This window comes from Spea bombifrons, chromosome 2 (assembly GCF_027358695.1).
Source record: "Spea bombifrons isolate aSpeBom1 chromosome 2, aSpeBom1.2.pri, whole genome shotgun sequence".
In the NCBI taxonomy this organism is placed as follows: domain Eukaryota; kingdom Metazoa; phylum Chordata; class Amphibia; order Anura; family Pelobatidae; genus Spea; species Spea bombifrons.
This window is the reverse complement of record NC_071088.1, coordinates 57,969,839-57,997,705: the sequence shown is the minus strand read 5'-3', so window position 1 is coordinate 57,997,705 and position 27,867 is coordinate 57,969,839. Positions and strand designations below refer to the sequence as shown.

At 41.3% G+C, this 27,867-nt stretch overlaps 1 protein-coding gene across 8 annotated transcripts in view; it reads left to right on the top strand.

The window, feature by feature from the left end:
* The first annotated feature begins 8,875 nt into the window (after nt 1-8,875).
* The window catches only part of NFASC (neurofascin), a 79,920-nt gene continuing 60,928 nt past the window's right edge, over nt 8,876-27,867 (top strand). For all 8 annotated transcript variants that reach the window (XM_053454345.1, XM_053454344.1, XM_053454343.1 and 5 more), the window contains exon 1: nt 8,876-9,499. The gene's annotated coding sequence lies outside the window, so the exon portion shown is untranslated. The remainder of the gene's footprint in view (nt 9,500-27,867) is intronic.

The window sequence follows — 27,867 nt, the reverse complement described above, 5'->3', positions numbered from 1 at the left end:
GCAGCTGTCCTTCTTGCCTATCCCTAGTTACTTCTCTGAAAACTAGGACAGATAAGATGAACCAGCAGGCCCACAATGGTTTCCAGTTTCAGATCTGCAATTGGTCGGTGTGCAAAGAACTCGGAGGACAGGTACGACATGTCCAAACATACAATTTATTTCAAGATATTGTACTTTGTACACAAACGTAACACAGTCTGACCCTGCATAGTTGACTGTTTAAGTTTCTAATAAGAGACAAAATGTACACAGTGAGTCTATACAGTACATTAGTGCATCACATACCTGTGGTATGTACAGTTTAGTGACACTATTTATAAAAAGCTGCACACAACATTGATTCTCAAAAAAAAAACCAAATAAACTAAAGATGTTCTGGGCTGTTTTGTGACAGTTTGAAATTTTAGCCAATCATATCCAAAGAGCTCTCGAAGACAACAACATATGTGCTTGGAGATAGATTTTGGGGTATATTCACTGAAGGGGAAATTGGCAAGAGAGTAACCAGGAGTATTTTGGTTGCAACATCATACTTTATAAAGAGCCAACTCCAGTGAGCTTCTACTTCGGAAAGAGCTTGGCTAGTCCTGGATAATGCATAGTGAGATTTTCTCAAATCTGGGCCAGCTCAGTCTTTTTTTGCGGGAGAAACTTGCCAGTGTTAGCCCTTCATAATGAATGGTGAAGAGATGGAGCTTCTTTTCCTAGTTATCCTAACCAGACCACTAATTATCTTAATAATGTTGAAGCAACTGCAACACTGTACTGAGCATGGGTATATGTAAGCAGTAAGAATAGCCTGGTAAAGGTACAAAACTTTGCAAAACCAAAATATTTTTTTGCTATACGTTATTATACATGTGCAGTGTTTTAAAAGAGGATCTAGTCAGAGATGGGAAATCAATTCAGGTGATAGGATGAAATGTACATGTAAAATTTAAGGAAGATGTACTGAAATGTAGAAAAGTAAGAGAACACGAACGTCACAAAATAACAGAAAACAGAGAAGCTTCTTTTTGGTATATATATATATATATATATTATTTTTAAATTATTTCATTGAGCTTGCTATAACTGAGATACAATAATTTGATGACATTAAAAAGTACATACATTTATAATCTGGTAATTTATGTTGTCAGTGGTACGCTGTATAATACATTGGATTTTGTATTGTCAGCTCATGATTACTAGGTATGCCTCTTACTACCAGGCCAGGACCACAAGATATGGACATCATGGCAATATTTATAAGATTATGGTGGTGTTTGTGGGGGATGGGCATATATTCTATGTCAGGACTGGATAGAAGAAGTATGGGACTCCTAGGTGGAGGAGGGTGTCTCCTTTTGTGAAATCAGCTGTGCATGCAGAGAAGATGTGTGGGGGATGGCAGAGACATCCCTCAGAGCCTTGAGTGTTTTTTCTGACAATGATGCTGCTTGTGTTCCTGTAACTCTTATGTGAACTGACCCTTTTCAGTGTTATTAACCCTGTGTCCCGGACAATTAGACGACTTGTCTTGTGGTACTCAAACACAGTATACACTTTCAATGGCTTCCTGGTTCACTCATTATACATAAATCTCTCGCTAGAATATAATTGTATAGAACAAAATCTGAGGCAATGAAAGCAGCAGTGTCTATGTGACTGTGCCAGCACTGTGTGTCAGTGTGTATATCTCTGCACTGCTATCACTAGAGGCAAAACATTTATTTTCTCCACAATACTACATATAAAAAGCTGAATGGCCCTTTTTTGACACTTAACATTTAATTGCTAATACAGATGAGTGATTAGCATCAGAAATACTGGCCTTACACCACACATACTATACATAATTGTGATAAAAGGTGACACCATGTGCAATGGTGGTTTCTTTGGACTTGTTATATTGCAATTCCCAAAAGAAAATACATGTCTTAAAGAGTCTTTCAAAACATGATATCAGAAAATGACATTTTTAGCTTAAATATGTGTCTGGTGGTATGAAAAATTAAGATCATATATATGTATTGTTTTAGATATGAGTCATTTTTATAAATATGACCAACAGTAGGCACCCAGTGTTTTACTCCTTCTTTTGGGTGTCAGGATATCATGGGCAGCTTCTTAGACAGAGAGTGACATGTTTAGATGCTACAACCATTGGGTTAGATTTGAGCTTCAAAGCTATTTTATAAATATTATTTTACAGCTGAAATACCGATGGGAATACAGGTGACCAACTCATATATATGACCATCACACCTCTATAAGCTTATTGGACGTCCCATTCAAAAACTATGAGCATTAATATGGAGTTCACCCTTTGCTGCCACTGAATCTGTGCCTTTTCAGCCAAAATGACATTTGTGACATAAGCCCCTGATGTTGCATGAGGACTGGCCCACAATTAATGTTCATATTTATTCCAAAAACGTTCAATGGGGTTAAGGTCAAGGACAGGGCCGGCCCAAGAAAAAATCCTGCCTGGGGCGAAGTTTAAAATGCCGCCCCCCCCATTATCTACCTTTCCTCTCCCTCCGTCCCTGCCGCCCCCCCATTATCTACCCCCCCCTTGTACTTACCTTTCAGCAGTCATGCGGCGAGTCTCCCTGTTCGGTCTCGGTGCCGGCTTGTAATGCTGAGCCCCGGAAATGAAGTCATCTTCCGGCGCTCAGCATTACAAGCAGGCACTGAGACCGAACTGGGAGACTAGCCGCAGAGGAGAGAGAGAGGGGTGCCGAGCGGGTAGTGACAACTTGGTAAGTGAAAACCACTCTGCGCCCCTCTCTCTTCCGCTTTAAAAATAAAAAAAGGGCTTGGGGTGGCAAAGTGGCCTGGAGCAGTTGCCCCACCCAGCTCCATTGTCGGGCCGGCCCTGGTCAAGGATCTGTGCAGGCCACTCAAGTAAAACCATGTGTTAATCAGTGGCGACTCTAGAAACAATATATAGGGAGGGGGGCACACAAGATACCACAGTCAAACTGGGGGGCATTCATAATTTCCAAAAGTAATGTGCTATGGAATTATACTTTCGTTATTGGGCTAAAATAATACTTGATCATTCAACATGGGAAGCCTGAAGCCACAATTGAGTGTGACTAATCCTTGAAATAAATATTATAACACAATAAATAACTTTTCCACTAAATTATTTCAGGGCCTTGAACGTTTTGTCCTCTGAAGTCACTACAACTTCAGGAGGGAATTTTATCTCTGGATAAATAAAAATTAAATAATTCCTACTGTAAGTTAAGTGCCAGGAAACAGATGACCAAACACATACACCAACACAGGCTCTGTCACACCGACACCCAGACACACACACCAGGACAGGCTCTGCCACACCGACAACCAAACACACACACCAGGACAGGCTCTGCCACACCGACAACCAAACACACACACACACCAGGACAGGCTCTGCCACACCGACAACCAAACACACACACACACACACCAGGACAGGCTTTGCCACACAGACACCCACACACATCAGGACAGGCTCTGCCACACCCACATCCAAACACACACACACCAGGACAGGCTCTGACACACTGACACCCAAACACACACCCTAGGACAGGCTCTGCCACACTGACAACCGAACACACGCACCAGGACAGGCTCTGCCACACCAACACCCAAACACACACCAGGACAGGCTCTGCCACACCAACACCTATACACACACACACACCTGAGGACAGGCTCTGCTACACTGATAACCAAAAACACACAAATAGCAGGACACAATCTACGTCACAGACGTCTACATCAGGATGGATTTTTCACACTGCATTGTCATTTATACCCCCCTTAGTGTTTTTCCCCCTCGTGTATTGATGCCCCTGCTGCCCATATATATTAATATTAGCCCCAGTTGCCAATAGCAGGTATAGATCAACACATTAACACACAAACCAAGCTTTGCATGTATAGATCAACTGAAATTCACTTGTGATCTCAGCACTGAAGGTATAAATCAAATAAACAGAATCAGACATACAAATCCTGTATTTGCAGGTATAGAATAGTATATGAAACGTAGCATTGCAGGTATAGATCAAATAAATACATGGAAACAGCATTGCAGGTATTAATCAACTGAATAAGACATACAAACACTGTATTTGCAGGTATACATAAATAATGTATGGAAATATATAGATATGGATCTACAGAATAACGCAAAAACCCAGCTTTGTAGGTATAGATCAATTGGAATTCACATAAAAACACGTCATTAAAAGGTATATTTAAACCCCCCTAAATTACAGACATAGATCACAGGTTGCACACCCCAAAGCCAGCCCTGGCGTCCACACTGCCCACACAGCAATCACACTCCTATCATACCCAGGCAACCAGTAAATGCTGGTACCTAGGCATGATGGGACTGTGCTTGCTGTGATTGCTGTTAGCAATCACACCCCTATAATGCCAGGTCAGCCAGTACATGCTGGTACAGGGTGGCTGTAAATTAATCTGTGAATGAATGAGTATATGAATGAATGAGTGTGTATGTGATAGCATGGATGTGTAAGTGCTGGAACCTAGGCATGATGGGACTGTGATTGCTGTTAGCAATCATACTCCTATCATGCCAAGTCAGCCAGTACATGCTGGTACAGGGTGGCTGTAAGTGATGTGCAGACCCCATATTGCTGGCAGCATCAATACACAAGGGGGGCAGCTAGCTAGGTTTCAGCATGTACTGACTGACTTGGCATGATAGCGTGATTGCTAACAGCAACCACAGTCCCATCATGCCTAGGTTCCAGCACTTACACATCCATGCTATCACATACACACTCATTCATTCATATACTCATTCATTCACAGATTAATTCCCTCAATCACGCATACTCATTCAAACACCCTCCCCACCCCCTTACTTGCACTGCTCCTCGATGCACTTCAGCAGAGGGCGCGGCCTCCCTCTGCGTTCTCTGGTACGGCACAGAGGAAGCAGGACTGGAGCAGAGTCATGTGATGTCACGTGAACTCTGCTGGGTTCCGCTTCCTCTATGCAGTACAGAAGACCCTCCCACAGGTAAGTAGCAGGGCTCGAGATGCGGCCCGCGTAAGATCGGTTGCCCTGGCTGCTGATCTTATGGGGGCCACACCCTCTCTCTCCTGCTCATTAAAAATAAATAAATAAAAAAGACAGGATTCAAAGTCGCATTGCGACTTTATTCCAAATTCGGCAGGGGGGCAACAGGGGGGGTTAACCTAGGGGGGGCAATTGACCCTCCTTGCCCCCTGTAGCGACGCCACTGGTCTTAATGGACCTTGTTTTGTGGACCAGGGGCACAGTCTTGCTGGAACAGAAAAAGGCTATCCCCAAACTCGTGCCACAAAGTTGGAAGCATACAATTTTTTGAAATATCTTTATTTAATAACCTAGGGTAGGCCAGTGGTACAATGCTTTATACCACTCCAGCTGACACTTGGCATTGTGCATACTGATCTTCGGCTTGTGTGCAGCTGCTAAGCCATGAAAACCATCAACGGTTGATGTTGCTTTCAGAGGCATTTTGGAACTCTGTAGTGAGCTGATGCTAGAAAGGACAGGTGATTTTTATGTGCTACTCAGCAGCCACACTCATGCCTGAGCCGTTACTCAAAGACGCTTCCGCTTCACAATAATAACACTTTAACCCCTTAATGACAAAATGCATTGTTTCCAATGGGTTTGGGGACTGCCCATTGTCCTTAAGAGGTTAAGTGTGTCGGGGGAGATCTAGGAGATAACAAATTTCCAATTTCTAGTCATTGAGCTCTTCAGTACAGCCCATTCTACTGCCAGTGTTTTTCTATGGAGATGTCTATCAATGTCTTTGATTTTATACATCTGTTAGCAATGAATCTGGAAAAAAAATATAGTGTACTCTTCTTGACAGGACTATTTTTCATATTTTGTGACCAAAGTTGTTTTAACATTTTTGCAGTGTTTGTTTCTAACTGTAATTTTCTTCTGTACTTTTAGTGCTCCCGCACAAATTATATATTGTTTTTTTTTCAGGACAAGAAGGGCTTTCTTTAAATACTCTTATTCTGATCATACCATACAATGGTATTATGAAAAATAATAAAATATAGTGAAAAATACATATTTCAATTTAAAAAATGCCCTTAATGCTTAAAGTGCGATAAATAATAACCTGATTTTTTTAAAATGACAAATCATCTTGTAAAGGCTAAAAGCATATAACATGCAAAAAAAAGAATTGTAGTATACACTGTGTTAGAGGTGTGCATGTATATTATGTTATGTTGATTTTGCTGCACTCACAAACTAGATATAAAGGGGCACCTCAGATGTAAGAGAAGACTTTTTTCAGAAAAATCATAAATTGTACATACATTTGTTGAAATGCATGACTGAACCCAGTCACCAGTCCACAATTGCTAAGCGCTTCTTAAAAGTGAAATTCTAATATTTGTACTTTGAAATATCCATTGTTTTCATGTATTTGTGCTTTTTTTTGCAAGGTTTTGCCCCCTTACATTCCACAAAATTTTTTTCTTATTTTTGTATTTTAGGGGCAAGAAAGTATTTTTTTTTATGTATAATTCTAGCCGAAGGGCCACAAGCAGTTTGAGCAGCTTTTTTAAATTATTATTATCTTTTTAACATTTCTAGTTTACATTTTTTTCAGTTTTTTCCAAGAATTGTAAGGTTCCCGTTATGATGTCATGGCACCATTACTGGGGTGTTTTTATTTATTCTTTATCTATTTTTACATTTTGTTATTTTTGTTTTATATATATATATATATATATTAGATTTACATAGCTTCATTGCCTTCCATTGCTGATTGCAGTACCGGTAATAAGTCTACAGGGGGACCTCAGAGGTCTCCAGAGGGTCTGGACAGAACGTTTTACATTCAGTGGTTCCAGGGCACCACCATCTTGGTAACAGCATGCTGCCTTCCAGTATGAAGCTTGTGATCCCTCTGGAGAGCTGAGCGATTGAAACAATCAAGCTCAGCAGCAGGGCGCTGCCATATATGTATATATAATCCAGCAGCAGGGCGCTGCCATATATGACAGGCATTTAACCTTTTAATATGACGAATGTGATAGCTTCGGAGAGCTATCATATGATGCCCCTGCAAACTTTTTTGGGTGTTCCTGAATACCTTGATATTTTGGAATGTAACTCCAAGGTGCCAGGAAGGGGCCATGTAATGTCATATGGTCCCACACAAGACTATTGAGACTGGGCCCTGGATCCACCAATACATCTTTCAAAGGTTAATTAATGAACATTGATCACTGAAACAAGTAAAATATTGTTAGATAGCCACTCTAGCTAAGAAAGCAGGGCCGTAGGAATGGTGAGGCGAGAGAGGCACTAATCCGATCAAAATCCCCATTTAACAGGCCCATCATTAGGGAGCGCTAGGTCTGTCATATCATACCTTGGCTTTCGTGCTCCCTAATCACTATGCACCACCAATTGATGCAGAGTGCCAGGATATGACATCATACCCCTGCGCTCTGCATCAATAGCCGGCGCATAGTGATCAGGGAGCAGTAAAGCAGAGGCCTTTAGTGACATGTTGAATGGAAAGTGGAGGATGGAAGATGAGAAGAGATGAGGTAAGAGATGGGTAGAATGGGGTGTAAGTGCAGTGTATGTGTATATATGTGTGTGTTTGTGTGTGCGTGTATGGGCAGGTGTTTGTACGAGCAGTGTAGGTATTTGTGTGTTTGTAAGCTGGTGTGTGCATGTGTATGTGCATATGTCTGTGTAAAGGCAGGGTTGTGTAAGGGCAGTGTATGTGTATATACATGTTAATGAGCACGTGTGTGTAATGGCAGCGCGTATGGGCAGGTGTGTGTAAGGGCAGTGCATATGTATATGTGTTTTAATGGGCAGCTGTGTGTAGGGGCGGTGTATGTGTATTTATGGGCAGGTATGTGTAAAGGCAGTGTGTAAGGGCAGTGTATGTGTATATGTGCGTTTATGGGCAAGTGTGTGTAAGGACTGTATATCTGTATATGTATGTTTATGGACAGGTGTGGGTAAAGGCAGCGTGTAAGGGCAGTGTAAATAAAATAGACTCTGTAAAAAAATTAAAAAATTATAGCTGGGGGGCCACAATTTACCATTCTTGCCTCGGACACAAAAAGAGCTAGCAACGGCTCTGTAAGAAAGGCTTGGTATTTTGAATGTTTTCAGGGAGAGTTCATTTAGGATTTTTCAGACATTAAACTGAGACCTTCTGGCATACAGGGTGGTTGGCTGTATCGGATTTAAGGTTTGCTGCTGTGCATGTAGCCTGGGAGCTTTTGTAAATGTCCGTATTTGTGAAAGTGTTACATTTTTAATGTATTATAATGTTACAAAACTAGAGCCTGTTTTCATACAAGTTTTGCATGAAGGTGTTTTTACTTATTCAGTTTATTACACCTGTCCTGTTATAGTAGATCTCCTGTTATATTGAGCATGTTTAGCTCCAGGTCACTCAAGATGTTTGTTTAGTACATTTTTAATTAACTTTAAATAAATACCGTAAATCAATAGTGTATGTGGTGCTATATCAATGCTGGTTTTAGAACTTTGGCATTGAGTGGCTTCACCACTTGGGATGTTACATTGTTTCTCTACGGAATGAATAATGATGCGGACCGAACATCATTCACTGTAGCGCAATATCCTTCTAAGGTAAGTGCATTTATTTTAATGCCACTTGCTTTAACATCTGGCCGTCTAGGAAAGGCTTATAAGCCAACATATCCTAGTTATGCGCAATGGGCACCCTACTTACAGGAATACCCATGGTGGATTCACGGGAACGCGCGCAGTGTGTTCGTGGAGAGAAAGAGGGGGCGACATGTGAACGAGCTTCATAGTGTGAGGCGCGCTCGAATATGTGCCGGGGTCGCGCACGCAGGTCTCTGCCCTAATGCGGAGCAAGAGGGGAAAGAAAAGCAGCATTCTGTCAGACTGTCACCTCGGGCACATAGCACTCAGCCACACAGCACCTTTCCTCACACATTATACAAAGAGGACCTGTCTGACTGCGTCCTGTCTACCACGTTATAGCGCCAAGAACCAGGGGCACCTCTCTCCGCCTTCATCACCAAACCTGCACATCCTCTGCATCATCCTTCCAGCACACACATTACCTGAACTCTGTGGCATCTGAGTCATCTATACCTATGATGTACCGAGAATCCCTGTGAGCTACAGAGCCCCGTCTAAACGTAGCAGTCATCTTTAAATACCCAGTTTGTAGGAAACATCTCTTCTGCAGCCAGCGCTATCCCACGAGCACGCTGCGGGGACCCGGCATTTCCTTGCACCACCCACCATATCTCCATATCATCATAACTCGGTGCATCGCCTATCCAGGAGCCAAAGGAGGGAGGATACCTGCAGGCCACCTGGAAAAGATCCGCACCCTGCTAGCATCCCGCGTTCCACGGGCTGCGCATCAGCATCAGCACCCGAGTGTGTTCGGCGAGAGCAGCTCCCAACGGAGGGACATGACAGGTCAGCACTGCAGGGTACAGGGCGGGTGGAGGCTTTCTCTATCACAGGGATAAAAGTGGGGTTTCAGGCCTTGGGTCTTTACCCGGCATTCACCAATGCATATTAATATATTTATATATACAGTAATATAGTAACATTTACGTAGCTGGCCTTGTGTAGTATATGTCTGCACCACACACAAGCTAGATATTGAGTAGCCTTTCTAGTGTATACACTTTCCATGAACACCTTCACAGCAGTATGTGAACTGGTCACTGGCACCTGCACTGCAAACCCTCATTGTCACTGTTAGCCCCTTTGTGTCAGAACCTCCCCTCTCAGTCTCAGTGCACACATGTCCCCGTTAAAACACAATTGTTATCTTGCCTCCTTTTCATTTTACTTCGAATGAATGAATTTATAGCATACCTGTTTTAATGCCCACTGCCCCCCATTTTTATGTCCTTGCCATTCCCACTATGCTTTCTCCTTCCCTTTATTGACTCAGTCATGCTCTGTTCCTGCAGTGACTGGGCTTTGTGTGTCCCAAGGCCTGCACTATCTCTTCAAAGAACAAGCTCTTGTCCTCTGTGCATTGTATACTATCGAGAAGTATGTAAAAATTAACATTTGTGTGGGATATGAGCAAATATAACTAAACCTAGTAAGTTAAAAAATGCTTAAATGGATATTTTTGAATAAAATATTTACCTTGGCAAGGGTAGTTATTTTTTTCTGGCAAAAAAAGATTGTCAAACGGCTGTATTTATATGTAACCATTACCATTAAAGTAACAGATGTTTTAATGTATCCATTCTAGCACTGAGTGGTTTGAAGCGCTTCTTTTTTTTTGTTTTTTTTTAGAGCATCTACACATTAAATCCATATTCCTAATTACAACTAACTTGAGGCATGCATTATATGTTGGAAAGGTTTGCAGCCATTCTTGCACATTCGGACGTTTAAATCAAGCCACAATACTGTGTTAGGTCATATTTGGCACTGTCTCTATCAGCCCTTATAGCCCATATTATAAAATATGCCATTTACATTTGAATTTGGGGATAATGAGATGTTTTAAGACATTTCTGGTTTTGTGTAATAATGTTTTCACAGATGTTTAAGCGTGTTGATAGAACCTTGTTAAATCTTTTAGGTTAATACTTGCATGATATTTCAATTTTTTACATATAATTTTGTATGTGGCCCACAAGCAGAAAAGTCAATATTGATGTTTGCCAATGCAGGGTACTTCACTGAGCCTCTTTATTATTGCATGTATTATGAATGGATTTGTAAACCAAGAGATTTTTGAGGTAGGGGGGTATACATCCTATATTCTAAGTATAAAAGCTAGAACAGTGACCTTGGGATGTTTGCTGACTGTTATAGGAAGGCAGTGCATGTAAATCTGGGCCCCAAAGGCTACTTCACGTTCTTATCTGTACTTTCTATGCTGCCCTGGATCTCGGTTATCACTCCACAGTGAATTTTATCTGGTCCTCCTGTTTGCCTTAGGACAGTATATGCTTTTCTACACATTACAATATAAATCTGGCTTCTAAGCTTCTAGGTAGAATAGGATGGACTGCACAGAAGCAAATGAAACAATAAAATACTTTTGGAGTTGATTTAGTAACATTGTTTAACCCTGAAAATGAAACATTGTAGTACACAAAATTCACAGTCAGCAAGATCATGAAATTCAATGGTAGAACCATTGACTTGTATGGGTTCATTGTCACCTCTATGGAAAGCATTCTGTTGAGAGGAAAATTTATTTTCAACTTAAGAATAACATAATTTACCAAACAGATGGTGGTATTTCCAGAGTAAGCTGTTTGTCTCTAACTGTTCCAGTATCTGGTTTAAGGACCCAAAGTGAAAAAGCCACTTTCCTACAAAACATTGTCCTGATATACAACATTGTATACAACAACAGTTGTGGTAGCGGCAAATGAATAGGATTAGTGGAAAGGAGAAATATAGATATAAAGGGTCCATTCGGTCTGAGGTATGCCAAAACTGATGTATCAAAGAAATGAAAGAAAGGACAGAGAAAGGAAGAGAAGATCAATAAGGGGAGGGGGGCAACCACAACATTCTGCAACGTAGCTGTGGGAGGACCAGGCATTGGTTAAAAAAACCACAGCTCCTCCCACAACTACAGGCTAATGCAGTGAGCCTAAACATATATAAATATTATTAATATTAGTGTGTAGTAATCATATATAATAGGTACAAACAGCATAAATGAAGTCTGTTGAATGTTTTATATATATACATATATATATATATACATATATATTAAAAAATCCCTTCTCCCCTCTATGGATGGTATGAGTCTTCCTCAACCTCAGGTCCTCTACTTGAGGAGTTTGAGGGTTCTGCACAGTATCTTAGCTGTTCCTAGCACTGCACAGTTCGTGAAATCTGTTGGAGCCACTCTCCCAAATTAGGAGTCGTAGCCCTGATTGCTTCTATGACCACTGGGACCTTTTTGGTCTTCACTCTACACATTTTCTCTATTTCTTTTTTGAGGCCCTGGTACTTCTCCAGCTTCTCATACTCCTTTTTCCTGATGTTGCTATCACTTGGCGCCACTACATCTATCACCACCACTCTTCTGGTCCTTGTCTACTACCATGATGTTGGGTTGATTGTCCAGAACCTGCTTGTCCATCTGGATCTTAAAGTCCCACAGGATATGTTTATATATATATATATATATATATATATATATATATATATATATATATATATATATATATATCAACATGTCCTTGTTTCAAAAAAATAAACACATATTATGTCCATTAAACATTAACTGGGTCAGAAATTTGGACTTTTCTTAGCTTGACTTGTCTTAGCTTGACTTCAGCTGGCACTCCTGTGCGCTGGGCTTTAGCCTGTGCTATGCCACTATACCCAGTTACCAGTATGGAGATATAAATATGTATATAATAATATGGACTGAGAACACATTTCTCGATCTGGACTGAAGATGAAAAACCTAGGGCATTGGTTTGCTAAACAATTACATTATTTGTACGTTAAGTGGGGAAGGCATGTGGACACTGAAAAGCTGAGCAGCATACCTAGTGTTATTTTTACTGTCAGGTTTTTCTCCCAATATCAGCATTTAACCAAGGTCTAGATAATCAGTGTAAGGTTATAAAACATAATATTTTTCAGTTGAAAAAGGATTGGCATTCAACTATAGTAGGCAAGCACCTTGAATAGTTGGAGTACTTAGAGTATACCTTGAGTGTTATTATAATACATGATTTCCTCAGTCTGACTGGATTAGTAAAATCTTCCAGTGTCCGCATCACAGTCATCTGAATACCGTGGGGCGAAAGTGGGATTTTACAGATCATGACAATAACAGGTTATGCCAAAGGATGTAAACAATTTGTTTGCTTATAGTTGCCCTCATTGTTTTGCTGATATAATTTAAAGCACATCTTAAAGAGACAGTAGAACTTCTTAATGTATTTTATATTAAATGGCACCTTTGGTGCATACATATGCTCAAAGTTAAAAGGTATATCATGGGGCACAGTGGCATAGAGGGGGTATGAGGCATTTCTGGGGCAGAGTGGTAAGCCTGGGGGAAGATGTGCATAACTGGGGGGGGCAGGTTCTCAATCATAGCTTTTATTTTAAAAAATAGTTTACATAGTTTACATGAATTAACATTTACTGGTAAAACTTTTTTCCTATAGGGTCATCTTATATTCAGGCTTTTTCTTTTTTTGCCTAAATTAATATTCAGATTTTGGGGGGTCGTCTTATAATCGAGCAAATACGGTAGATTCGGCCAAAAGAACCTACTGGAAAGCATTTAGCATTTGGGGGTGACTCTGCAGAATCCCCCCATGCATTTTCAAAATAGACCAAACAAAAAGATAAATGGACCACATAAATATCATATGCAGTAAAGTGCCACTGAATGTGTTTGTTAACAATTCTTAGGGGATATTTTTCTGCATCGGTGGTATAATTACTTGTAGTAAGTCATAGGAAATATTTGCTAATTAAATGTTAGCTCCATGATTTAGAAGAAGTGTATACGATGTTTAATAAGCAGTGAGTTTGGATTCTTTTTACAGTGACAAAAATTGACATATAGGACAATTGTAGTGGTGTTTATTGGTGCAGTTAGTATTTATTATTTGTTGTCAGAATTTGCATAGTTGTTTTTAAAAATAGCAAAAAAAAAAAAAAAAAAATGAAAAAAGGTGATTACATTAAAAAATAACCATACAGTCGTGTCACCATCAGGGGAACCATCCAGTTCCAACAAAAAAGTCCAAAAGATGATGGAAGGTTTTCTACAAATTTGTCCAATGAATGGGGCAAAGCAGTACTTTAGTAGGAAGTAATATTTATTTTATGTACTATTATTGTTTTATATGGATGTATTCTTTCTAAACTGTTTTGTATTGATCAAGTTCTACTTTGTTTTGTCCAAAATTCTATGTTGATTGCTACAGAGCCAGGGCTTTTTACACTACAGGACCAGAGCAATTTTTGTGTTTTTGTGTTTTTTCTTCAAGCCTAACCCTAATCCTATGTAACCAATTTCCCACTAACTAACCCCCAATATCTGCAAAATATAAACTTAAGAATACATTAATGCAAAATTTGGGACCCAGGCAACACTGTTTCTTGTATTGATCTAGTTCTGCTTTGTTTTTTCCAAAAGTTTAAAAGGAGTTGATTGCTCCAAAATCAGGGCTTTTTACACTACAGGACCAAAGGATAATTTGTATTCTTGCTGTCTTTCCTCAAATGTATGAACGAGTATGCGTGATTGAGGGAATGAATGAATGTCTGTGAATGAATGAGTATCTGTGAATGCGTGACTGAATGAGTCTTTGTAAATGAGTGAATAAATGTTTGTGAAAGAGTAAATTAATAAATATGTGTGTGATAGCATGAATGTGTAAGTGGTTGGGAGCATGGCACATGGAGGCTGTTTGAGGCTAGGATGCCCCAGGCAGGCTGTTTGGGGGCAAATAGGGCATGTTCTATGCTTCAGTAGGTCCTGTGGATGCAATCTGGGTGCCAGGGCTGACAAGATACTAAAGGGGGGGTATGCAAGGGCATGAGGGCTGCTAGCTGGGTGCATCACATAAATCAATTCTAAAGTTGGTTGTTGGATAATTATACAATATGGGGCTAGCTGGGGGAAATACAAAAGGGTGTGGCCTTGTTTTCCAGGACACATATAACTTTTACATATTGCTGACCAGCCCAGATAAAATGCTGCCCTGCAGTATGGGGTATACTGCAGGACAGCATTTTATCTGGGCTGGTGGCATCAATACACAAAGTGGCAGCTGGAGCAATTACATAAATCAGTACTGAAGGGAGGGGCAGGCTGGGGCATAAATACACATAGTGCTGGCCGGAGGCGATACACAAGGGGGCTTAAACACAAAAGGGGGTGTCATTGACAAAGCAGTATGGAAAATATATATTTTTATTATTGTTGTAGCTTAGCCTGTCCGGGTGTGGGTGTCAGTGTGGCAGAGCCTGTCCTGGTGTGTGTGTCTGGGTGTCGGTGAGGCAGAGCCTGTCTGAGTGTGTTTGTTTGGGTGTGGGTGCGGCACAGCCTGTTCTAGTGTGTGTGTTTTGGTGTCCGTGTGGCAGAGTCTGTCCTAGTGTGTTTGGGTGTTGGTGTGGCACAGCCTGTCCTAGTGTGTGTGTTTGGGTGTCTGTGTTGCAGAGCCTGTCCGAGTGTGTTTGTTTGGGTGTCGGCGTGGCACAGCCTGTCCTGGTGTGTGTGTTTGGGTGTTAGTGTGGCAGAGCCTGTCCTGCTATGTTTGATTTAGTGTCGGTGTGGCAGAGCCTGTCCTGGTGTGTATGTTTGCGTGTCGGTGTGGCAGAGCCCGTCCTGGTGTATGTGTTTGGGTGTCGGTGTGGCAGAGCCTGTCCTGGTGTGTCTTTGGGTGTTGGTGTGGCATAACGTGTCCTGATGTGTATTTGTTGGCGTCCGTGTGGCAGAGCCTGTCCTGATGTGCGGTTTTGGGTGTTGGTGTGACACAGCCTTTCCTGGTGTGTGTGTCTGGTTGTTGGTGTGGCAGAGCCTGTCCTGGTGTGTATGTTTGCGTGTCGGTTTGGCAGAGCCCGTCCTGATGTATGTGTTTGGGTGTCGGTGTGGCAGAGCCTGTCCTGGTGTGTGTGATTGAATGTCGGTGTGGCAGAGCCTGTCCTGGTGTGTGTGGGTGTGGGTGTGGCAGAACGTGTCCTGATGTGTATTTTTTGGCGTCCGTGTGGCAGAGCCTGTCCTGGTGTGTGTTTTTGGGTGTTGGTGTGGCAGAGCCTGTCCTGGTGTATGTGTGTGTTTGGGTGTGGGAGTGGCAGAGCCTGTCCTGATGTGCGTGTTTGGGTGTTTCCTGGCACTTTACTTTACTGTAGGAATAAATTGAACTATTTAATTTTTACTTATCCAGGAATAAAACGCCCCCTCCTAAATTTGTAGTCACTTTAGAGGACAAAAATCTGGGAGTTCTAGGCCCAGAAATCAGGGAGAGGAAAAGTAAAGGTTTTGTGTTATTTACTTTATTTCAATCTGCATATCTTATTAAAGGCCATATTTTCTCTTAGTTAAAAATGAGTGCAGCCCACGCACATATACATTTCTGATGAAGTGGCCCACTGCAAAAAAAACTTGGACACATATCGATTTCACATATATATATGTCGAGGACTCTATGAAATAAAAACCCTTTACTTTTGATACATTTAAGTAGATGAGGACAACCCAGGTCTCCTTGCAGAATAGTTTTATGTGAAGCACTTTTAAATAGGCTTACATGTGCTGCCACATGGGCAGCACTGTGTTTATTACTATACAGTGGACATAGAAGTGGGAGGGCATACACGTGTGCTCCTGGTGCCTGGGCAAAGACTCATGCTCCTGACAGTTAGGGTCATGTTCCTCATAAATGTTTTTTTTCCCAATATTGCTAGATTATTATATTATTCTGTGTTAATATGGAATGCATCTTAAATAAGCGAAACATACCATTTTGCTGTATTTTCTTGTTCAAAACATTTTAGTTGGGGCTCTGATAATTTCTGACATTGCAGAAGGGGATGCTACCTTTAAGCACTCCTAACTCTCATATCACCTATCACCTCATTCAATCACACTCACTGGCCATCACTGTGTAAATGTGGATCTGTAAAGTTTTGCTGTTTCACATGCAGGAGCATGAAACGGCAGGAGACTGCTGTGATGTATTACATAGGGGTAGACTTTGGAGGAATGACAGGGCACTGTTTCTAGGCAATTGTAGTATTTAAATATACTTTGATAAACACGGTTTTTAATAGAGGGAGCATTTAAAGAAAAACAAATGATAGATAGCTTTCTTTTATTTCGCCGTACATTATGCAAACCTTATCTGAGAATATTTTAAGAGGCTCCCTTGGTAGAAAAGCTCCTTCAAACTACCACTGGTTGAGTAGCTGAAACAGCGCTTCTCAAGAAAGACTGATTGGATGGCAGTGGGGGACAGTTTGCTTTTCTGGTAAATTAATAAAATAAGTGTCAGTTTAAGCTATGGAATCTGTTACATGGGGATGAAAGGTTCTGCTCCATCTTTATATCCACTGCTCTGAGTGGTAGTGCCAGGTCCAGCTGGGGTTTCCCATTCAGCTGCATGATCAAGAGATACTGTACATGTTGAAGCAGGCTCTGTGGAATAACAGAGTAAAGAATGAACCTCTGTTATCTACACCCCTACTTCCTACAATCTTCTGTATCCTAGATGTTTTGATTTATCTGTGCCTGCATTTTCTTCTGCATCTGATATCTATCTTTTTAAATAGTATTTTCTCTTGGTTTTTTTAAATAGTGGTTTCTCTTCTTATTCTGGTCTTTTAATTTACCTTGCCTTTTCTCGCTCTTTATGGGATATATTGCCGTATTGGCTCGAATATAGGCCGCACCCACATTAGTGGGATGGTAAAACAGTATGTTATCTAATAAACAGGAATACATGTATTTTAACATTTTTGGTATCTATTATACAGTTTATCAGCATATGTTATATACAAACAGATAACCAATAGCCATTTTAAGCCCCCCCCCCTTAATTCATAATGCACCTTACTTATAGATATGCCCCTCTGCCCCCTGATATGCCACTCTGTGCCCCAGATATGCTTTATATCCCCTGATATGCCACTCTGCCCCCCAGATATGCCACTCTGCCCCTAATATGCTTCCTAGAAGTGCAACCCCCCCCCCCGACTTACCAGACTCTGGACATCTGTGTGATGTGCGCAGACAACCTCCGCTGCCGGCACTTTCGCCGGGGCATCTATGACAGAGAAGCACCAGTGGAAGTGCCGGCAGCGGAGGTTGTCAACGCGCAATGCCGCAGCCGGTGAACGTCTGCGCGATACGCATAGTCAACCTTCGCTGCCTGCACTTCCACTGGGGCTTCTATGGTGGAGCTCCGGGAGGTCACGCCGGTGCTCCACCATAGAAGCCCCGGCAGAAGTGCTGGCAGCAGATGTTGTCTAAGCGCAGTGCGCAGTCGTCCACGGCTGCCGGAGAGGAGGATCCAGGTCCCCTGCAGCGCTGCGGGGGGTCTGGATCCTAACCCTGCTGCTTACCCACAGCAGGGATAAATGAAAAAGAAAAAAAAACACAGAACTGTGCATCCCTGCGCTAAACCCCGATTAGAGGCCGCACCCCCACTTTAAAGAGTTAAAGTGGGGGGGGAGTGCGGCCTATATTCGGGCAAATATGGTAAAATATATATATATATATATATATATACATACACACACAATATATATAGAAAAAAAGTATTGGGACACACTCTTAATTATTGAATGCAGTTGTTTCAATGGGGCAGACCCATTGCCACAGGTGTATAAAATCGAGCACCTAGCCACGCAGTCCACATTTACAAACACTTGTGAAAAAATGTGTAAATTCAAGGGTAGTACTGTGATAAAATGCCACATTTGCAGTGAGTCAGGTTGTGAAATTTCGTTTCTGCTACATATTCCACGGTCAACTGTTAGACGTATTATTGGAAAGTGGAAGAATTTGGGAACAGCAAGTTGTATTGAGTGGTGTAAGGCACACCGCCACTCGACTCTGGAGCAAAGGAAACAGTTCTGTGGCATGAAGAATAACACTTGGCAGTCTGATGGGCCAGTCTGGGTTTGACGAATGCCAGGAGAATGTTACCTTCCTGACTGTATTGTGCCAACTGCAAAGTTAAGTAAGGGAGGGTAATGGTATGGGGTTGTTTTTCAGGGGTTGGGCCCCTTACTTCCAGTGAAAGGAAATCATTTTGGGCAATGCTATGGTTTCAGCTTTGTGGAAACAGTTTTCAATTTCAGCCTGACTGGCCTCAGTGCACAAATCAAGGTCCGTAAAGACATGGTTGGATGAGTTTCGAAGAACTTGACTGGTCTGCATAGAGCCCTGACCTCAACCCCATCTAACACCTTTGAGATGAACTGGAACGGAAATTGCGAGCCAGGCCTTCTCGTCTCACATCAGTACCTGACCTCATGGATGAATGGGCAAAAATTCCCACAGAAACACTACAAAATATTATAGCAGGCATGTAGAATGCCTGTAATCAGTATTTGTGTGGGAATATTCATTCTTAATCCTGTTAACATATTCGGGCTCATTCGAAAATGTTTATAATTTCAAAAACGAAATTGTTTTCTCTTGGTGAACATTGATCTTGGTTAAGTTTGTAGCAAACATATGGTTAAGATTTCCTCCAGCTTTAGATACTGATATCATAAAGTACCACCACATGATCTTTGAGATCAACATTCTTTCATGCCTCCTTTATCAGAGGATCTATTGTCTTTTACTTGTAAATCAACAAACATTTGCAGGACAAAGATCACTGCATGTTCTTAGTGATGCGTCTCCTTTAGAACATTTTAGCAAATACCAAACAACAAACAAAAATTAAAACAGAAAACAGTGGAAACTTATATTGAATCCATTGAGAGAAATGGCTTCAGGTTCTCAGCTGCTTTATAAAACCTAGATACCGAGCTGTGTAAAATACATATTATATATATATATATATATATATATATATATGTAATGAAGGTTATAACGACAGTGCCCTCAGCCACATGATGATAATCAAGGTAGGCCCTGCCTTAGCTTTGCTTAATCACAAATGTTTTTACTTAGGCCTTTAAAATTGATCAAACTATATGTTACGGTAACCCCCTGAGGCTGAGGACACCTGGGAGTAGGTTTGAGTTTGGAGGGGATGCCATGATGGATTCCTTTCTTGCTTGCCCAGTCCCCTCTTATGTCTAAGTCACCCTGTGAATTCCCGAGCGGATTGGAACTTTGCTACAACCCGCTACAATTTAAATGACTGTAGCTTGTCCCCCCTGCAGCGGATTACGGAGCTTTTTGGACAGTTAACAGAGGGGTCAGGAGCTTTCAAATGGCACCTCACTCCACAGGGAAACCCGAGAATTATACCTTTTTTTCTGCCTGGGGGAAATAGAGTCAATCACCCTGGAACTCCTCAATGGGTACTTTTCCATCTGCACCTGCTAAATCTTTTAAGTGGTGTTGCTCGGGACATCAATGCCATATTTGGACTAGAGACAGTTGGGGTCTATATAATGTCAGCCCTGTAAGATTCACTTGCTCCTCTCTAGCATGCAATATGTTTTATAAAGTAATTATCTATTATTTGTCCTGGCTTTTACATTTGAACTGTGGTTATAAATATTTGGCCAGAAGTTTCTTCTGGTGAAGCCATGGTTTTGTGGATTTGAATGTGTGCTTTGGGTCGCTGAAAGGTGAACTTCCTCTTCCTCTTCAGCTTCCTAATGGATGCCTGAAGGTTTTGTGCCAAAATTGCCTGGAAGTGTTCATAATTCCCTCCACCCTAATTAAGGCCCCGGTTCCAGCTAAAGAAAAACAGCCCCAAAGCATGCTTCACTGTGGGTATGGTGTTCTTTGGGTGATGTTCAGTGTTGTTTCTGCACCAAACATACCTTTTGGAATTATGGCCAAAAAGCTCAACCTTGGTTTCATCAGACCATAACACATTTTCCCACGTGCTTTTGGGAGACTTGATGTTTGTTTTTGGGAGACTTGGATGTTTTTCTTTGTAAGAAAAGGCTTCCGTCTTGCCACCCTACCCCATAGCCCATTCATATGAAGAAAAATGGAGATTGTCGTCACATGAAGCACACAGCCGGTACTTGCCAGAAATTCCTGCCGTTCCTTTAATGTTGCAGTAGGCCTCTTGTGAGCCTCCCTGACCAGTTTTCTTCTTGTCTTTTCATCAATTTTGGAGGAACGTCCAGTTCTTGGTAATGTCTGTTGTGCCATATTTTCTCCACTTGATGATGACTGTCTTCACTGTGTTCCATGGTATATCTAATGCTTTGGAAATTCTTTTGTACCCTTCTCCTGACTGATATCTTTCAACAATGAGATCCCTCTGACGCTTTGGAAGCTCTCTGAGGACAATGGCTTTTGCATTTTGCAAATGTCAGGTAAATCCTACTAGAACAGCAGAACTTTATTTGTGATTAATCAGAGTCACTTTAAATGATGGCAGGTATGTAATGACTTTTATTTAACATGAGTTTGAATGTGATTGGTTAATTCTGAACACAGCCACAGTTATAAGAGGGTGTGCATACTTATGCAACCAGGTTATTATGAGGGTCCCCCCCCCTCAAAGATTTCAGTTTGTTTTAAAAGAACCCGGCATTTTAACAGGGGTGTGTAGTAGAGCCCTGCGCGGGACTGCTTTTTTAATCCCGCTCCCGCTGATTTTTTGCCCAATCCCACCCGCTCTCGCAATGTGGGTGTTCCACTCCCGCCTGCTCCCGCCACATTTGTGGCCAATCAAGCCCACCTCCTTACCTGAACTGCTGATTTCCCGCGCAGTCCCGCAAGGCTGCCCTCGAATTGTTCCCTCACAGCTTCTCTTCTCTTGCTACGCCCAGGAACGTAGCGGAGTCACAGGAAGTGACGTCACATCACGTGACGTCACATCACGTGACTCCGTTTTGTTCCTGGGCGGAGCAAGAGAGGAGACACTGTAAGAGAGCAGCGAGAAGGCAGCCTTGCGGGACTGCGCGGGATTACCGGGACCGGCAGGTACAGTGCCTGACCGCCTGCTCCCGCCCGCAACCCCAGCAAGACCGCCCGCAAGTTTTTTTGGCGGGACCCGCCTCCCAAGCAGTCCTCTAGTGTGTAAATTTTTTATAGCCACTGTAAAACAAGATAAGTAGATTCTGTACTACTTTAGTATGACATCTGAACCTTCGTTCACACTTTGCATACCAATGGCACAGTACATGCACCACATGCATGTGCAATTGTCAAGGCTTTTTGAGGTCATTTTTGCCTTCAAGGCAAATTGCAGAAATGTTTCGTCTATGGTGCAGAACCCCAAAGTGTCATTAACAGTGTCTAATAATTGAGCAAAGTTTTAACTACCTAATGTAACAGTCATATTCATGTATTGCTTTACTGTTCCTTTCTGTATTATTAAATATAGTGCCCCCACGCTCCTTCAGGTGTCTGTGTAAAGCAGCCCCATCCCCTTACATACGGTAATCAGCCACAGACGTTAGATGTGATCAACCCTGAACAGAGTTGCTATATAGGATAAAATGAGCGGGCTCAGTGTGAGAGACTCAAATGCCTCTTTTCATTTGTTGTTTTGGTTCTTGCAAACATTCGTACTGTGTGACGTTGTCCAGTTATGCTATGTGCATAGTAAAACCAGTGCCTGATGTCTGGGGTCTGAAACTATTGCTTTAAGGGTAGAAAACTTAAGCAAAAATATAAATCTGGATTTTGTATATATAGGTTATTCTAACATTCTATGGGGAAAAAACCTGTATTAGCAGTGTTAAGTGTTTTGCCTGTGTCATGGTCTCTGTAGGCATTGAACATTATACATTTTCTTACTGTAAATAATCTTTTATGTTCCTGGAATCTATTTAATTGGCTCACAAAGAAGTGATTACTCAGTGTGACATCTGTGGCGCTTAGCTAACGAACGAGGCTGTTACTCTTTCCTTGAATTAGCTTTATCACCATATTTATTCAGACATGCACCTGCTTCCCCTGTTGCCGGAATTAAACAATATTCTGTATATTCTGCTACAATAGATGTTTATGCATCAAAATGTCAATATCCACCCCTGCATAAAAAAGACGGTCATACCTTAAACCTATAATATAGCAATCAGCAATGTATTTATCTGGGGTAAGCATCCAACCCCCCCCTGAGCAATACCTAGCTCCAGCCCGGAGCCCCGCATGCATTTTCCCTGAAGAGGGGCTTTGAATTGTTTTTATGGTAGGTAGTTTTAATGATAGGATTGGAGATTGGCTCTCATCCATATGTTAAATCACACCCCACAGCTTACATTGTGAAAATGCGTGAAGAACAACTCATGTTAGTCAGTGCCAGATGGCACAGATATGTCCTTATTTGCAGGCAGGCACCTTGAACGTTATCATGCAGCCATTTGTTGAACGAAGCATTTTTACGTCACTGCTTACATTGCATCTAACTACATAAAAGCCTGCAGTTTGTGAAAAGAACTTTGCTGCAACTTGGGTGGGCTGCCATAAACTCAATGTTACGGAAGCTCATGCAATTTTTCAGAAGCAGTATGGTCTGTCAGGTGTGTCGCAACTTTTTTTAAAAGGCTGTGCACTGTGTGCTACATAATTGCTGGCAGGCCTCCTGGGTTGCCGGACCCAAGTTAGTTCTTATCAAACTCTATTAATAGATTACTTGATACTAGATTATGATACTGCACTAGGTGACAAGGAGTGTGCATTTGTATGCTTTGGTAGTTGGTTGATGTTTACAATGAATAGTAAGAGAAAAAAAAAATTCTCATATTTTCTAAATATTTTTCCTATATTTTACAGCTCGATACATATGTAATGGTATGTACTTACTAGAAAAGGCCATAACCCACATTATTTCGCCAGCCCATCTTAGCTATGGACCCCATTGTTCTTTAGTGAGTCTCCTACTAATCTGGGCATGTATCTTTCTCATAGTGGTCTTAACAGCAGTGACATGTTCGTATTAGATTTTATTTATTTTAAATTTGTATAAAATGGTCTGTTTGTTACATCACCTGTTTGCAAACAGGATTGTAGGGTTTTAATATATACACATTCTCCATCTCTCCATCTTTGTTTTTCTTTTCTTATATTTCTTTTGTTCTTTTAGTTGGTTTACTATGTACTATGCATGATGGGATTTTATGCTGTAGCTATATGCTTTCGATAAATCGATACAAGCTCCAAATGAAATCCTAATGTATCTGTTGGTCATACCCTTTGAAAGTATGTAATGGATGAAGCACTTTATAAATTGTTGGCGCTATATAAATAAAATATAGTTAAAATTGTACTATGGATACTATTTTCCTCTTATTGCCCTCTTGTTAAGCTCCTAACTGAATATAGCTGAAACTGCGACTGATCCCCTTTTAGGTACGCTCCTGTGCATGCGCACTTGAACATGCCAACAATATGAATAAGGTCTCCTACCCTCCCCTCCTGTCTTTACTTCGGACAGATTCTTTAACAGTCAGGAAGTTATTTTTGCTCAGGGTAGGTAGCTCAGGGTTTTACTTTTTTAGTATGACCTGTGGTTTCATAGACCACGCTTAAAAATATATCTAAAAATATAGTGATTTAAAAAAAAAATGCATAACTGTTCAGTAATGCATTCGACCTCTATTTCTTTTATGGTAAATTGTAGTACACATCATGGATAGATTCATTTGCCAAGATCAGATGAAGGCTAATTATATTAGACTTTTGTTTTGGCAGCTATCTCTGTCTGTTTCATTTACAAAGACAACCGAAATGTTCAATCCATTTCAAGGTTGTTTATTAACAAATTTGTACTTTAGATTGCAATTCACATGCTTCATGCATTTGTAATATTGTATCTATTGACATTTCATTAAGTATCTTTTTAAAATATTCATAGTTTAATAATGTTTTGAAAAATCTGGAAACAAGCGGGTTGGATGTGCTGATATGCCCCTAGCAGAATGTGCAAGTCGCTCAGTAAATTTGCATTTACTGCTTATGGGAAGGTTGACATTTTCCAGAATATATGTTGAATACATTACTGATTCAGTTTTGTGAAACAGTAATCAATACTAACTGTTCATCTGCATAGTTTAGAAGTTCTGTCATTCAATGCATAAGGCCGGATTAGGGACAGATGTCCAGCTGCAGAGCAGACAGCTGGAGCCCTTTATGGGATTTCATTTCAGAATGCAAGCAGAGCAGGGACTAAAACAGGAGAAAGCAGCTGCTTCGAACATGATGAAAGGTAGATTGATGGATCAGATAGCAGTATATTTAAAAAAGGGAGACACTCTATTTATGTTTATTTAGTCAATATTGTAACTCTGACCGTTTGATTAGTGTTCTATGGATGCCATTATGTGGAAATTTGTTAGCTTTCAATGGACAGCCACATTAAACGTGGTTTTTATGTATTATTTTTTTACAGTCCCTGGACCTCTTTCATCTGAAACATTCTGCAGATTGGGCCGTTTGGGCCTTCACTTTTTTGGGCATGCACATTAGACCAGGTCATACTAGGGTCCGTGCAAAAAAAGCTGCACACTGTCACTAAGTGAAACACCACTGTTCACTAAAACATGGATATCAGTGAGGCAAACTCTATTTTGTTTTAGTGATATCTAAAAATAGCTTAGATTTTACGATCTGAAATCATAACGTGCTGTGTAAATTAAATGTGTTCTGATGTGCATGTTAGATAAATAGCATTTACTTTCAGTGAGTGGGGTAAATAGTGGACTATGAAAAGAATATTGATAATATGGGTTGTGCTTCCAAAGATCATTGTAAAAGCTTTCACAGGCATAGCACCTACCAATTACTTAGGTTGTTGGCTGGCTATTAGTGAACAGACCCCTAAAGATGTACTTTTCTGTTGTTCACGTTACTGTTATGCATTGCAGGACTAAACTGTTTTATGGAACAGTTGCAATATTTTAGTATTTCTCTTTTGGTTGCATTTATTGTGCACTAAGTAAGTATTTTAAAATGATCATGGAACTTCAAACAGCAATTCTTTCTGCCATGTGTACAGCAGATGTAGGATTACACTGAAATTGACAGCGATAAGAGGCAGGGGTGAGAGATGAGCCGTTTGCGGAGCAGGCACCAGACTGGTACCCAGTACATGCTGGCACAGAAGGCAGGGTGCCTCATGTGTTCACATAATGAAGCCAAGGAAACAGTGACAGCTTGCCTTGGGAAATGTACATGGAAGCATCATGGGCACAAATCATTGAATTTACATTACACATATTCACTCTCTACGTCACATTACTTGCCATTGAAAAAGATAAACACTTGTATGCTGCTGTGAAGCCGAGTTTCTGTCAGAAGCTGTCTTCTAATTACATACATTCTAAACAGTAGCTAATGCAGGGGTGTCCAAGTTTTTTCTGCAGTGGGCCACTTCATCAGAATTGTATATGTTGGGGGGCCGCACTCATTTTTCACTGTGAGAAAATATGGCCTTTAATAAGATATGCAGATTAAAATGAAGTAAATGACACAAATGACACTTTTCCTCTCACTGATTTCTGGGCCTAGAAAGTTTTGTGACTGCAAATTCAGGATTCTGTATTAAGTAAAAATGAAATACCGTATTTGCTCGATTATAAGACGAGGTTTTTTTCAGAGCAAATGCTCTGAAAAATACCCTCGTCTTGTAATCGCCGTCGTCTTCTAATCAGACCTCAAATGAGGTATGACTATTAGACTAAGATCCAGATCCCCTGCATCGCTGCAGGGGACCTGGATCCTCCTGTATGGTAACCTCAGCTGCTGCCGGCATCTATCACCGAGCGCCGGCGAAAGTGCCGGCAGCAGCCGAGGTTGCATACGCGCGTACCTTCCTGCTCCCGGGATAGCCCGCCCACTGCGGGGAAGCAGAGCCGCTTGGGGAGATTCCTCCAGAACCAGGACCGGGACCCGGCAGCACTGTGCCGTCCCAGAGCGGATCCAGTAGACCTCTTGAATTTTCTGCAGGAGGCGGGGCCTAGCGGGGTCACACAGCGTCATGCCGTAATCCCGTGGGAGCTGCAGCAAGCGCCTGCTGAGGCATCGCGGTGAGTGAAGTGTCTGGGTGGGTAGGTACGTGTCTCAGTGGGTAGGTAAGTGTCTGGGTGGGTAGGTAAGTGTCTCAGTGGGTAGGGAAGTGTCTGGGTGGGTAGGTAAGTGTAAGTGTCTCAGTGGGTAGGGAAGTGTCTGGGTGGGTATATTAGTGTCTGGGTATGTAAGTGTCCCCCTATATGCCACTCTGTCCCATGATATGCCTTTTAAAAGGCATATCATGGGACAGAGTGGCATATAGGAGGGTATAAGGCATGCCTGGGGGCAGATGTGCATAACTGGGGGCAGGTTGGTAAATAAAAGGAAATTAAAAACAAAACAAATAGTTTACATGAATTATTATTTATTTACTAGTAAAACTTTTTTCCTATAGGGTCGTCTTATAACCAGGCTTTTTCTTTTTTTCCTAAATTAATATTCAGATTTTGGGGGGTCGTCTTCTAATCGAGCAAATACGGTAGTTCTAATTATTCTAGGGATGCACCAAAATTCACGGTTCACAAAATTCACGGTTAAACAAATCCCACACTTATAAAAAAAAGTAAGTTACACACCTAAATTGTACAAAAAATTTAATAACAATGTTATATCTATATATTATTATGATTAACAGCAATCTCAGGCATACCCAGATTCCAGCATAAACTGGTTGGCTGGGCATGATAGGAGTGTGATTGCTGTCAACAATCATATATAAATTAATATTGTTATTGTATTTTTTGTCCAATTTTGGTGTGTTAACCACACTTTTATTAAAAGTAAGTAACACACCACAATTGGACAGAAAAATTCAACAATATGACTTGGCATGATAGGAGTGTGATTGCTAACAGCAATCACTCTCTTATCATACCCAGGCAACCAGTAAATGCTGGAACCTAGGCATGATGGGACTGTGATTGCTGTTAGCAATCACACTCCTATCATGCCAAGTCAGCCAGTACATGCTGAAACCTGGCTAGCTGCCCCCTTGTGTATTGATGCTGCCAGCCACCACTTACAGCTACCCTGTACTATGCCCCCCCACTTACACATCCATGCTATCACACACACATTCATTCATTCATATACTCATTCATTCACAGATTCATTCCCTCAATCACGCATACTCATTCAAACACCCTCCCCCACCCCCTTAGCGGCAGTGCAGCTATCTCGATGCCGCTCACAGACTTCAGCAGGG